Consider the following 15,768-nt stretch of genomic DNA (forward strand, 5'->3'; position numbering starts at 1 on the left):
TTTGTGCTGACAATGAGAACATAGCAGACAAAATACAGACTCAGATCTTGTCTTTATGGAACTTTCTTTCCCATGCACTGGGTAAGTCCCTGTGAAATGTCCTTCACACACACCCACATACACATGCTTCACATGCTCTGTTCAGAGAGACTGCCTGCTTCCACGCTGCCTCCAGTGGGTTCATATCAAGTGGCTCCATTTTCGCGGTTCTTTTTAATGATGTCCAAGAATTTCTTGTTCAACAGCAAGGTTATGGTTTTTCTTCACGGGGCTTGCTTCCGTGACATCACCATTTTGAATTTTGCAAGTTTTCTTTCCCATAAATGTGCACTCAGGGATCTCTTGACAGATCTTGAATCCTTTTATTAATTCCCAACCTTGGTCCATGAGTACACATTGAATTGATAGTTTCCTGACATCTTACTAATATAATAATTATCATTATCATTTCCCAGTAAACAGCTCCTGTTACTTTTGCCTGGGGACAAGTTCTTGCTACAATAGAGACAACTTAACACAAGAATGGGTCTCAGATAAAATTCATAGGCTTGGCTGCAGTTGGATGGACTAGGGCCGGGCAGGACTACCAACCTCTGCCTTCCCCAACATTGATTCATTCAATTCATTCTGATATTTTTGGTTGCTAAGTATGTTCCAGGAATACTGTGGACACAGCAATACAAAATGGATAAGAACGTAAAAAAAAAAAAAAAAAAAAAAAAAAAAGACTCTACCCTTAAGACATTTAATTTCAAGATAGAAATGACAAAAGCAAGATGAAAAAGCTATAGAAGTAAAATATGGGGTGTGTTAGCTGGTGGTAACTGCTGTGGTGACATATAAAGCAGGAGAGGGGGACAAGGGAGGCCACTGAGAAGGTACCTTCTGAGTAACGACCCAGAGGCAGTTAGGGAGTGAGTGTGCCCTCATTCGTGGGGGATATCAGAGGATAAGCAAGAGTTGAAACTAAGTAATGGAGCTTGCCCGGCATGGTCCATACACAGCAATGGGGAGGGACGAGGTCAGAGAGGTCAAGGGGGTGAGCGATGGGAAAGGGACCTGTGGGCCGTTGTAAAGACTTTGGCTTAACTCCGTATGAAGGGACGGGATCGGAGTTCCAGTGGACAGAAGACATGCGTAACTCGCATTTCAACAGGACCACTCTGATGCCACAGAGAGGACAGGTGAGCCCTCACTCCCCCCCTAACCTGCTGGCTCCTTCCTCTGCGTTTTCTGCAACACACGTCTTGGGAGTGGCGCCCACGCTGGCGTCCCAGCCACCAAGTGGTCTCTCCTGTCAGTCACAGCCGGGATTTCAAGGTCAAGTCCCTTTTCTTCCACTAGGCTTGGACCCCCTGGTGCTGGGCAGACCTGTCCCTAAACACAACAATGAGCAGGGTCTTTAGAACAGCAAGGAAAGTTCTCCCTGGATGGGAGAGAGGGCAGGCACTAACAGTGGAACATCTACCATAAGCCAGCTTAGGCAAATTACAGGCATTTGACATGTAATTTAATGAAACACCACAAGACCATATAGGATACAGAATGGCTGAAGATTCGGGGTGGATTTTGGGGAGCAATTTCCTCCCCTTACCTCTCTTCCCTTCCTGGGGTCTCACTGATCTGGAAAAAAAGAAAAGCGTAGCAAATTATCGACTTGATTATGGAAAGTATGTGGCTCCTTTGAGAGGTAGATTAGAGGGTGCAATGGGGCTTCCAAATTCCATCTCCAGCCGAGACCTCGGGAGCCACCAAACCCAAGATTACGCGTTTGGTCATAGGCTAAATTAAGCCCTACCTCGGGGAGCTCACCACAGGATAAAGGTGGAGCCACTCGCAAGGCGAGGAGGAGGAGGTACATTTTCCTTCTGCTGGATTACTCGGGGCCAGATGAGTGAGGCCAGGCTGGGGGGACATGCCGGTGTCGCCTTTAACGCCCACCCCTTCTCTTTGAGATGCTCAAAGTGTCATGCAAGTACGAGGAAGCAAATGGGGTTCTGTCGTTCTTCTGCCCTCCTACGGGAAGCATTACCTGAAGGTCAGGACAACATGTGTCCCAGTTACTGGTTGATCTCAGAGGCCACGAGGGCCGATGACAGGCAGATGGATACTTCCAGCCACAGAGACACTTGACCAGAGACCTCAGGTCCAGGACCTGAGCTCCCCGACAGGGACCATGAGGACTTGTGCATACTGAGTAAGCCCTGGGGGATGGGGCATCGGGCCCCCCACAAAGGTCCTGAGGTCACTATTATGAGCTAAATTGTGTCGCCCAAAACTAATACGTTGAGATGCTAACCCCCAGAAACTCAGATCCTATATTTAGAAATAGGATCTTTGAAGAGGTAATTAGATTAAAACGAGTTCACGAGGGTGGGCCCTGATCGAATATACTGGTGTCCTTGTAAGAAGAGGAGAGGAAGACACAAGCACACACAGAGGAACGACCACTTGAAGACAGAGAGAGGACGGTTGTCTGCACGCCAAGGAAGGAACCAGCCCTGCCAACGGCTTGACCTCGGACTTCCAGCCTCCAGACGGCGAGACGATAAATCTTGTTCAAGCCACCCCGCCTCTGGTACTTCGTCCTGGCAGCCCCAGTGGACTTGTCCAGCCACGTTGACAATAACACTGGGTCACCTGGGTTTCTAAGCAGAATTAGGGCTCTAATGCCCCCAGAGAGATGAAATCTGTCATCAACATGACTCAGTCGTAGACTTGTGTTTGTGAATAAGATTGTGGCCATCCTCACCGCAGCTCTGGTCCTCTGGCCTCACATCTCCAGAATTGCTTCTTTCCCCAGCGCCATGGCATACCCTCTCCTCCATCATCCGGACTCGAGTTTGGTCCCCCCCCCCAGCCCCCTCCTCATCATTGTGCATGAGACACACCACTTCTCTAGGACACGCTGACCCATCCGGCGTGATAAGGAGCCTGTCCGCAGTCCATGATTTCGGCAGAATCTCTGTATCTGGGACCCATTCTTGCACTCTTTCTTGGCCCTCCTATTCGGATCCTCTCCCATCTGTGAGACGCTGCCCTGCCACGTTTTCTGTCCCTGTTCACGTGGTCAGAATGGCACAGGAGCAGCGGCAGTGCCACTCCTGTGTTCTGCGCCCCTGGCAGACATCACTCATCGACCAGCCGCTCCTGGCCATGAGGTCGATTCAGGCATGAAAAGTCAATACTCCGTAGGTGGCCACCGCCAATGAGGCAGAGGGGCCGAGAAAAGCGAAGGGTTCTTCTCCGTCCCCTGGGAGCCAGCGGTGAGAACAGAGTTGTCACTCCTGCGACTTCATCCCGTCCTTTGGCGGGAGAGCAGGGTGCATTTACACACATGCACAGGCACATGCACACTGATGAGCCTTGTGTAAAGACAGGCAAAAATGACCGCCTGCTGGCCGCGGGGCTGGTCACCCACGTCTCCCTTGTGTCTGGACGGCCAAGCCAAACTCTCCCCGTCCTGGGTTTGGAAATTCCCTAACTGCCACCATAAAACCTCCATCCCCTCCCAGCTCGGCTGGCCCTCCGCCTTGAGATTTCCTAATGGAAACCGCTCACTTGGGCCGGACTGCCGGGGGGTAATTAGCAGGTCTGGGACAGCAGCTGCCTCGCTGCCCAAGGCACCAAGGCCAAGCCATCGCCGAAACTGCCACTGGTGTCCATCCATCCCTCCCCTGCAGAGCCTGTGAAGGTGTCGTTTCCCGTGGCCGGTCTCCTGTGTGTTTACTGCCTGCAACGTTCATGCTGTCACCTCCCCACGTGTAATTTCAGACCACGGATAGCCAGCTGGCTTAACCCTCCATCCGAGCACACGTTTAATGCAAAGGATGTCAAGTCTATTGTGATCCACCCCTGAAAGCTGTGAAAATAAATCTCTCTGGCGTCTGCCACGTGCCTTCTGCTGCCGCCTCTGAGCAGTTTCATGGGCGATAACGTGAAATGAACAGCAGGGCAAACGAAACGAGAAAGGAGGAAAGATCACCCTTAACATCACGTCTGTACGGAGCCTGGATTCCCGCCACAACCCGCTGGCGGATCTCTCGGCATCCTCTGTCGAAAAATGCCTTCAACGTTGCTGCCAGAATTATCTTCCAAAGGCCAGACCTGGCTATCTACGTGCAAACTTTAGGTTGCATTTCCTCTGCCCACCACTGCCGGCCAGGATGCTCTGTGCCCCAGCTCCAGGCGGTCCTTCCAGCCCCTCCATCTATCCAGGACAGCTCACTGGTTACTGAGTGACCGCGCCAGCCCCTCCCCTCCCCACATTTTCCTCTCCTCCTCTGGGTGGCAAGTCCCACACATCCTACAGCCTTGACCTCAAACACCCCCTGCTCTGTGACCCCTGTAGGCAGAATCGGGGGTCCTCCCTTTGTGTGCAGGACGCAGTATATGGCCAGCTCTACGGGAGGACTGGTCGTGTGAAGTCCTAACGCTCTGTCACCAGGGTCCTCCTGTCTGACTCTGAGCGCCCCTGTGCACGGGCAATATTGCATCCATGGTGGCCAGCCAGCCCAGCCCGGCCCAGCCACTACGGTGCAGTGACTCCCTTGTGATCTGCCTTGGAGGATGACAAGGTCACTGCCCAGCGGGCAGGAGAGCAGGAGGTTTCTGGCCCAGGAACCTGCCCTGTTGACTCTGGCAACACCGAACCTGGCCATTTGCAGGCTGTGTTTATTTCTAGGGTTCCTCTCTGTATTTTCGCCCTTTCTCCTGCTGAAATAAATAACAGCCCTGTCAGTCAGAGGGAGCAACTGATAGTGATCAGAGTGCTCCTTTTAGACAGTGAGTTCACTCACTCTTAAGTCATCCTTGGCCACAAACTGCAGGCTCGGTTCGTGAGGGAACTGTGGTATCACGGGAGAAGCCAGACGCTTCGGAGTTTATAATTTGCCTCGCCTGATGACTAAGGTGTAGAGGTTTCTGGGGCTTATTTGAGTGGCTTGGGTGGGGACGCGGTGGTAAACACGGCTCCGTCCCACTCACTGGCACTGATGTGAGAAATCTGCAGGGCGATACCTGTCCTCGGGCAAGGCGCCTCCTGCCTGCCCGGGTGTTGGGGACGGGGACGAGCAGTCCCCTCCACTGGAACAGGCCCCCCGCCTCTGCACGGGCGCCCACTTCCTCCAGCATCACTCCTCGCCCCCCACGCTTCCTCTCGCTGAGCCCCAACAAGACTTTCAGGTGCAAACGAAAAACGCACCTTACGAGACTTTCGGTGAGAAAAATGGAATGTTTCACAGGATGCAGGGGTTATATCAGGAAACCCATAGACAGGACACAGAGGCAGGAAGTCGCAGTGGAACCAGGAAACGGAGAGCAGGCAATGAAGGGCAGGCAAGCTTTCTCTCCCCTCCAGTCCAGGCCAAGCAGGACCAGCCCGGAGGTCACAGGTGCACAGACCTCTGTTCAGAAGCTAAGCAGACCCTCTCCATCCTTTTCTGTTTTCCCAGTGAAAAAATGCACGCAGTCAGGTTCTCCCAGGAATCAACTCTGGCCCAGGAGCTGGTGCTGGGACATTCAGAGAGCCTGTCCCTGCAGGGGAAAAGATGTGGACTGCACATATGCCCCCAACAGTGCTGGTTATCCACCCCTCTTACCCTTTGGCCGAACCTTCTGGAGTAAACAATGGGCAGGGTTGATTGAGGAAAACAATTGTGCGCCCACCTGCTGTCCGTAGCAGCCATGCAATCTGGTTTGGGGTAAACTGTCTCCCCTCAGAAGACAGTGGAGCCCTAACTCCCAGCATCTCATATGCAAGTAAACGTCTTTACAGATGCAGTCACGTTCACACAAGGTCTTTAAGTTAGGACTTAATCGATATGGCTGGTGTTCCTCGTACAAAAGGGGAAATGTGGACACAGAGTGGCATGCACTTGGAGAACACCATGTAAACATGAAGACAGGCGTCAGGCAAGGGGAAGCAAGATGGCCAGCCAACCAGCAGCAGACAGGACAGAGGCAAAGCACAGAGTCCCCACCCGCGGAAGGAATCCAGTCTGCCAACACCTGGCCCCGAGATTTCTGGCCTCCGGAACTCTGAGACAGTAAATGTTTGCTGCTTAAGCCACTCAGTTCTGTCATGAAAAAAACAGCCAGGCAAGCTGGGCAGGACAAAGGTGATCTTTCTCATGCCCTTAGCATGGAACGGGGTGGGAATGACGTGGTCACTGGCACTGAGGCCATAATTTATCTTTAACACAGAGGTCCCTGAATTAGAGATGTCTCCTTCCTGACAGGACAAGATGGTTGAGTCTAAGAGTTCAATTATAGATAGATGGATAAATGGATGTATGGATAGATAGATGGATGAGTAGATGGATAGATAGACGGACAGATGGACGGATAGATGGATAGATGATAGATAGATAGATAGATAGATAGATAGATAGATAGATAGATAGATTAGATGGATGGATAGATAGATAGATAGATAGATAGATAGATAGATAGATAGATAGATGGACTGAATTTTGATTTCCTCTAAGATTCATATACTGAAATTCTAACTCTATGGGAAAATGTCCTTATTCTTCTGCCCATTTCTTAATTGGATTTTTTTTTATGTTGAGTTGTATGATTATATACACTGGGTATTAATCCCTAATTGGTCCAATCATTTGCAAATAACTTCTACCAATTCAGGAGGTTGTCTTTTCATCTTTGTCGATGGTTTCCTTTGCCGTGCAAGGGCTTTTCTGTTTAATTAGGTCGCTATTGTTTATTTTTGCTTTTATTTCCCTTGCTTTGGGAGTCAGATCCAAAAAAATATTGCTGTTATTTATGTCAAAGAGCGTTCTGCCTGTATTTCCCCCGAGGAGTTTTTATGGTACCCAGTCCTACACTTAGATCTCTAATCCATTTTGTACAAGATACATATGTATATTTATATATGGATCTCATGATATATAACACAAAAGATATTTTTCTATGTATATTACATATTACATTACATATTACATATGTGTGTATATATATATTACATCTATATATGTATATCTACCGGAGAAGTTACATGGAATAGAAAACATGGCCAAAGAAAGCTTTTTTTATTGAGAAAATGCTTTTCTTTTGACCATTTTGACTGTTCTTTTTACCCACTGCTCCTCCTAGGCTCAGTTTTGGATTTTTATTTCAGACATTTTTCTTTTTGACAAAACGATTGGTTGGAACCTCTTCTGGAATTCCTTCCTTGTCTAGAAATGAACTGAAAAACCCAGGCTCAGAACAGCTTCTCTGTGACAGAGGCGGAAAGAGAAAGGGGGTGGGTCTGTCCACCAGGGGCTGGAGCTGAGCTGCCAATGTGGCAGCCAACGGCCACGTGTCGCTATTTCAGTTTCGATCAGTTAAAATTAAAATTAAATGTGAATTGCTCAGTCACACCGGTCAAACGCTTACTAGCCACACGTGGCTAGTGGCAGCCTTACTGCAGAGCTCAGCTGCAGAACATGTGTCTTTATGCAGAGAGCTGTGCGTGCAGCAGTGTTCAGAAGAAGCCCGCGCCGAAATGGAAAGAGCTGAGACTCCAGTTCCAGCCCTCCAACTTCCTGACCTCTCACCTTAGGCAAAACAGTCTATCTTTTTGACCTTTTAATTTCCTTCCAACTAGGAGAGAGAGAGGAACGTCTGCTTTCTCGACAAGATTCCTAGGCATTCAAAGATGCCATAAAATACAACACAGTGAGGGGAAAACACGGCCGGTGAGAACCGATCCAGACAAGACACACGTATAAGAATTACCGAAAACACTGAAAGCTATTATAATTGTATTCCATATGTTGAAAAAGTCAGAGACATGACAGGCATTTCTAAAGACACAAATTGAGCTCCTAGAGATGAAAACCAAAAGAGCAGAGACAAATGAATACACTGGATGGAACTAATGGCATATTAGGCATTGTAGAAGAAAGTATTCATGAACTTAAAGACGCAGAAATGGAAACTTTCCAAAATAAAACACATAGAGAAAAAAGAATGATAATAAAAAATTATAAAGATGAATGGAGCCTCAGGGCCATGTGAGACAGTTCCAGCAGCCTGATAGATGTGTCCTCCTCAAAAAAGAGGGGAGAGAGTAGCTGAAACTGTTCCAGATTCAATGTATCTATAAAGCCACAGATCCAAGAAGCTCTGTGAACTTCAAGCACAATAAAATGTGAAAAAGAACCAAGCCAAGATACATCACACTGAAATTGCTCAAAACCAATGATACAGAAAAAAAAAAATCTTAAAAGTAGTTGGAGGGAGAAAGTGGAGGAACACTTCATAAATACCAACAAAGTTAAGAATGACAGCAGAATTCTTGTTAGAAAAATGTAAGCAGCTAGACAGTGGAGAAACAGTTTTAAAGTATTTAAAAAACTGTCAATCTAGATTTCTACACCCAACAAAAATAATTACTGAAAAGAAAACAAAATAACTTTTCAGTTACAAAGGCCCACAAAAGAAAAATGATACCAGATGAAAATCTATATCCACACATAATAAGGATCATCACCAGAAATAATAAATACATGGGTAAATTTAAAATGACTTTTTTCTTAATTCTTAAGTATCCCTAAAAGATAATTGACTATTTAAGCTAAAATAATAATAATGTAGTAAGGGATTTATAACATATGTAGAAGTTAAATGGATGACAAGACTGGCATGAAGAACTATATTAGAAAAAATAGAATTTAGACAAAAGTTACTACCAGACACACAAAAAAGGACAACTTATAATACCACAAGGATTGATCCATCAGGAATATATAATAAATATAAACACATATGAACCTAACAATAGAGCCCCATAATACATAAAGCAAAGACTGGAAGAATTGAAGGGAGAAATAGATGATTGAACAATCATAATTGGAGACTTCAGTAGCCCACTTTCAATAATGGATTAGCAACCTGATGGATCAAGAAAAAAGAACATTAAGCCACATTCTAAAGCAATCAAACTCAGCAGATACCTAGTACACGCTTCACCCAACAGACACGGCATACACGATCTTCTCAAATGCCCATGAACACCCTCCAGGGTAGACCACATGTTAGGCTATAAAACAAATCTAAATAGAATTTAAAGCATCAACATCATGCAAAGTACATTTTCTGACCAAAATAGAGTGCAATTAGAAATGAATAACAGATGGGGAAATTTGAGAAATTTACAAATATGAAGGAAAGTAATTTGGAATGATTTTAGGTTTACAGAAAAGTTGCAAAGATCATACAGAGAGCTCCTGTAGACCCTTCACTGAATTTCCCCAAATTGTCAAAATCTTTTACAACAACGGGGTGTTTATCACAAAGAGGACATTAGCACTGAGACAAACCTATTAATGAAAATTCAGACATCATTTGGATTTCACCGATTTTTTCCATGAATGTCCTTTTTCTGTCCCAGGAAATCCCATCCAGAATTCCACCTGGCTTTCACTTTTCATGTCTCCTTTGTCTCCTGCAACTTGTGAGACTTTCACTGACCTTCTGTGTCTTTCAAGACCATCACCCTGTTGAAGCATACTGATCAGGGTTTTGTATGATGGCTGCCAAGTTGAGTTTGTCTGACTTTTTTTTGTGATTAAACTGGGGTAATGTTTTTTGGAATGAGTCCTCCAGTCTGCCACACTTAAGGGAAAGCGCATTCGGCTCCACCCACTGGAGGGGAAAGTGTCTACATAGAACTCCTTGTATTATTTGGAGCTTCCGTAAGGAAGTCTTGTCTCTTCCCTATTTATTTACCTTCAGTCATCTTTTACATCAGCTCAAGGATTGTTTTTTTTAAACATTTTTATTGCTTTATAATCATTTTACAATGTTGTGTCAAATTCCAGTGTTCAGCACAATTTTTCAGTCATACATGGACATATACACACTCATTGTCACATTTTTTTCTCTGTGAGCCACCACAAGATCTTGTATATATTTCCCTGTGCTATACAGTGTAATCTTGTTTATCTATTCTACAATTTTGAAATCCCAGTCTATCCCTTCCCATCCTCTGCCCCCCTGGCAACCACAAGTCTGTATTCTGTGTCTATGAGTCTATTTCTGTCCTGTATTTATGCTTTTTGTTGTTGCTGCTGTTGTCTGTTTTTGGTTTTGGTTTTTAGATTCCACATATGAATGATCTCATATGGTATTTTTCTTTCTCTTTCTGGCTTACTTCACTTAGAATGACATTCTCCAGGAGCATCCATGTTGCTGCAAATGGTGTTATGTTGTCAGTTTTTATGGCTGAGTAGTATTCCATTGTATAAATGTACCACGTCTTCTTTCTCATGGATTGCTTTGTCTTTGGCCATGGGTTCCTCTTTCAGAATGGCTCCTATACCCTTTTGACATGTTCCATCCTTCTTTTGTTTTCCAAGTGTGCCTTTGCTCTGGGTACTATAAAGATGCTCCAGGGACCGAGATAAGGGAGGAGATGGCTCCTGCTGGCCCTGACATAACTCATTCCCTGTTCCCTCCCAAAGTTCCCTGGAGAAGAGTCTGAAGAGGCTGGATACCATGGTTTCCACTTTTCTGTATCTCCATCAATTTTTACAGAGGGTTGCATGCCTGCTGTAGTTAACCCTCGCTCTGGTGAAAACTCTAGTCCTTGTGTACACCCTGGTCAATGACTGATGAAGGCTGTTGATGGACTGAAACCAAAAAGACAAAAGAGGACCAGATCTCACAGAGCAGAGCCCTGGCCACTCCTCTGCCACGTGCCACCAAGACCCTGCGATTTTTCTTTTTTCCCTTCAACTTCGATAGAATTCATTTACTGCATATGTAAGGAAGGAACTCTCTTTGGCCCCCAAGATAGAGCAGTTGCCAGGAATACATGGGTTTATTCTGCCTCCTGTTTAAGATGAGAAAATTCTTGATTTTTTCCTCCTTGGAATCAGTGACACCAGAAGCCAAGTACCAGTGAACGAACAGGGATTCCATTGCAGTGGAACTGGGCTGCTGGTGGGTCCGTGACGGGGAACAGGAGCTGTTGCCACTGGGCCTGAATCTCCATCTTTCCTCGATAGTAATTTTCGCAAAGTGACTCTTGTGGTCCCGTTGGAGAGATTTACAGCTGTTCCATTTTCGTTTGGAATTTACGCCGCAAAGTACATATTGACTCTGTGTCTCTGAAAATACCAGGCTTTATTGTCCCTAAGGATGTAGCAACGCTGCCTCTGACTTGCTCAATATTTATCTCACAAGTCAATAAATCTGCAATGAACTGCAGCCAAAGCCAGCACCTTCTGACTGTGGGCTGTGCTCTGCGGAGTCTCCCGCACACCCCGGCTCCTTCTCGTAACGAACCGCCGCTCAACCTGTGAGGTGTTCTCGTGGACGCTTTATTTTTAGTGAATTCAGTCTGGTTGCGGCAGCACAGTCTTATCCAAATAACTCAGTGTGGGCGGAAATTACACACTCTGAGCCTGTTTGTCTTCTTTTCAATAGTTTTGACCAAAGAATGTTCTCCCCAGCCCAGCTTTTTCCAAATGCCAGCCTCCGCTCCAGCCTGAGCAGGACGGAGGGCAAGCCTGTCTGCAGCGAGACAGCGTGTGACAGCCGTCATTCGTGTGCCCGTCCCCCGAGGCTTAATCTTAGTTGCCCTTTTTTTAATCTTAACAGGGCGTGATCTCCCACCAGCCTTCCATGAGCTCAGAATCCTCATTGGGAGTTTGTCGGTCAAATAGTTTGTCACTGTTGAACGCTACAGAGTGCCCTGGAAGCAACCAAAGAGAGTCTGTCTCCTCTAACGGGAAGTGACACCGTGGTGGCCGTGTCCCCAGATGACTCCGCCTCTACAGCCTGAAAGGACCATTCCTGGGATGAGGCCCCAGGCAGGTCCCGCCGGGTACCTTGGCTGGAACACGGAGTGCAGTGGGCAAGGATGCACACATCATTTCTAGTTGTGTGCTGTGACCTGCTTTCCCCCTCACAGAGCTCTGATGTGGGGGTGCCCACCTGTCACACAATTACTGGGCTTTACCAGCAGGTTACTGGGTCCCCAGGGAGCCTGACTCACAGAAAAAAACAACACGTTAAAATTTAAGACAATTTTAAATATTGCGTTAATTTTGTACAACTTTTCCCAGCCTCATTGCGATATTATAATTAACAGCAGCGTGTCCCTGACGGCGTGCTACGTGACGGCTGGATGCAGGCACGCATCGTGAAACGAGGACCACAGTCAGGCGAGGTAGCAGCCATCACCGCACATCATGACCACGTACGCGCGCTGTGTCATCGCTTTGGTTTGGCCGGTCGGCCTGGACTTTGAAGACTGGCTGGAAATCACAGACGTGAAAATGGCATCTTCTCTTCTGTCCTGCATGGGAAGTCACTGACATGCGAAATGCCCCAAGTTGAGCCAAATCTCTCACTGGCCTTCCTGCCTCAGAGTCGACATCCCACGAAAGCCTCTTAACTGAGTGCAGTGCGACCGTGGTCGCTGAGAAAGATACATGTTTCCAACTTTTCTCTGAAAAGAAACAATTGGGTTTTGAGAAGCAGAGAAAGAAACTCTGCTGGGGCCTTGCAGAGAAGAGTCTTCAGCCTGGGGCCCACTTGGCTGCCCCCCCTGCAGTGCGAGGGCTGTTCTAATGCGTTGACAGGTGAACCGGGGCGCACACGTGTGTGCGAGGGGCCCGCAGCTTCCCGCTGTGAATCACACATGGATGGAGGCTCTGGGAGAACGTTTTTCATGGATCGGGAAGCCCTTGCTGTTGTGGTGGCAGTGGGGGTGGCTGTCTTTTGGGGGTTTTTGTAAGGGGGCAGGCTTACCTCCTTTATTTTACTTCCTTGCCCAGATTGCTAGAGGAGTCAGATTTCTCATGACATATTCCATAAAATCCAAAATATAAATACAGACTATGTCAAAATGACCCCCAAAAGCTACTCAAACACTCAACGTAGCAAAATAAATCCCAGATATTAAGATGTTTCTTTTTAATATTTATATTGAGAGGTCGTAGCAGATAAAAGTCAGACCACCTGGATTTGGATCCAGTGTCTCCCACTTCCCAGCTGTGTGACTTTGGGCAAAGTAATGATCTCTCTGTGCCTGTTTCCTCATGAGTAAAACCGAGATTACTGCAGTACTATGAGCAGCATTGTTATGAGACTTGAGTTAATATTTGAAAAGTGCTCAGAACGGTGCTTGGCATATAGTAAATATTATATTAAGTATTTTATAAATACACCGGTATCTTGCCACAATAATGACTTGTGTTTCATAAATATTTGCAGTTAGACAGTCACTTCATGTGCTTTATCACGTTTAGCCCTCACGGCAACTCTCTCAGGCGTGTTTTACTTTACAGATGAAGAACCAGACCCCAAAGAGGTCAAGGGCTTTGCGTCAGGTGACTGAGCAGCTGGAAAGATCGAGGCTTTGAATTCAGGTCTTTTGAGTCTCAAACCTCTGTGAAGACTTTCATTGTGACACTGCCTTTCATAAGATTCAAAAGGCACCAACTTTAATTGAGCAACTACTATGCCCCTGCCGTGTTCACGTATGTTATCTCAATGAATGCAACAACCCCACTGAATATCATGCTCCCATTTCAAGGCAGGAACTGGGGCTCATGGAAATGAAGTTGCCAGTGTGTGCAGTAGACCCAGGATTCAAATTCAGGCCTTCTGGGAAAGGGCACCCTCTGCTACACCCACAAAACCACCAGGATTCACATGTGAGCAGGCATTCTGAGTGGCTTTCACAACGCTGTCCTCCGACACCCAGGCTCTTCAATGCACAATGTTCTCAGACCTACAGAGATGTTGAAAGAATGGAATGGCCAATGCCAGAATACCCTTCACCTAGGTTCAAGCATTGTTATTAGTGTAAGACTTTTTAAACGTACAGAAAAGTTGCAGAGAAATATTAAGTGCGCCAAGAAGGCCACTTTTGAATGATAAAGGGTACAACATGCGGTAAGATCTAGCCATGATGAACATGTATGCACCAAATAACATCCCTCAAAATTCATAAAGCAAAATTCGTAAACCATAGATGCTATTAGGAGCACAGAGACACACCCCGAGCATGACTTTAACCTATTTCTCTCCACCGGATAAACATTAAATGAAGACACAAAACATACATAAGCCCTAAGTAATAAATGGTAATCAGAGGAGCAGTGGCAGTCCAGACGGAGAGACCCACTCCAGAGGGGAAGGACGGGAGAGGAATGACCAGCAAGCTTGGGGAAATGGGCAAGTGTCAGCCAGCCAGGGCAGGTGGAGGGCACACCAGTCAGATAGATCAGTTTGTGACCATATTGACCAGCTGAGGGGAAGCCTCCATCTCCAGCTGTTAAGTGGTAACATTAAAACTGCAGTCCTTGAGTTAAAATGGGAACAGGAGTCCTTCGTCCCCCTGTCTCACTACAAAAGCAAAAACACTAATTTGAGAAGATACATACACCCCAGTGTTTATAGCAGCACTATTTACAGTAGCCAAGATATGGAAACAACCCAACTGCCCATCAAGAGACAGATGGATAAGGAAGATGTGGTGTATCTATACATATATATATATATACATACACATATATATGGATAATCATAATGGAATATTATTCAGCCATAAAAAAGAACAAAATACTCCTATTTGCAGCAACGTGAATGAACCTAGAGAACATTATGCTTCGTGAAATATGTCAAAGACAAATACTATATAATATCACCTCTATGTGGAATCGTAACACAAATGAACATATATAGTAAAACAGAAACAGACTCACAGATAAAACAAACCAGTGGTTACCAGTGGGGAGAGGGGATAGGGAAGGGGCAAGTTAGGGGTAAAGAATTAAAATATACAAACTACTATATATAAAATAAAGAAGCACAGAGAATTACAGCCATCATCTTGTAATAACTGTTGACAGAGTATAATCTGTAAAAATATGGAATCACTCTGCTGTAATCTGAACCTAATACAATATTGTAAATCTTACCTACTTTAATTTTTTTTTAAAAAAGGAGAATCTATATTTAACAATTGCCCCAGTCATTTTTACTATCAAACAAATTGGTGAAATACAAAATAGAAAATATGATTCCCACAGAACGAAACACACAGCTCCTTTTAAAATCCAGGGAGGGACTCAGTGACAATCCCGGGGACCTGGTTGAATAAGATTTCTGGCCTGGTTCAGTGTGAGGGGGTCCGCGGTGGGGCTGGGCTCCCAAGCACTGCTGATTTGCTGATGAGAAATCTCACTGAAAACGACTGACTTGGGCAGTTCCTTGTGGCTTGCAAAGCCCTCACAAATTCCATCTCACGGAACCCAAGCTACTTAAGAGTTAAGTCAAAGCTGGTTGCATTTCATGAATCCTGAGACACAGCTAAGAGCCAGAGCCGTTTGCCCCAGGCACTGCGCTCAGCACTGGCTCAGAGACGGTAAGTCACTCGCCCAAGGTGGACCAGCTCGGAAGGAAAAGGCAGACTTAAATCCAGGCCGCCGCGCTGCCTCTCCTCCAAACAACGAACTGTTATTGGTAATTGTTAACAACACTTGTTATTCAGAGATGCTTGTGATGTCAAGCGTCAGCTCCAGCCCCTGCGGTGGCCCGACTCCCTTTAGCTGGAAAGAGCAGCAGCTCGCTCACCTGCAGGGAGGAGGAGGAGCCGGGTGCGGACCCACCTGGGCTCCGCGCGGGGACCGCTCTCCTGGGGCACCACGGCCTCTGAGCGATTCTCCACTCCCTTCTCTCCATCACTCGGTGTCCCCTGCTTGTGCCCGTGCCATCTCGTGGTCTTGTCCTCCCGGCCACCTACCG

This window comes from Camelus ferus, unplaced genomic scaffold, assembly GCF_009834535.1.
Source record: "Camelus ferus isolate YT-003-E unplaced genomic scaffold, BCGSAC_Cfer_1.0 contig313, whole genome shotgun sequence".
Taxonomy (NCBI): Eukaryota; Metazoa; Chordata; class Mammalia; order Artiodactyla; family Camelidae; genus Camelus; species Camelus ferus.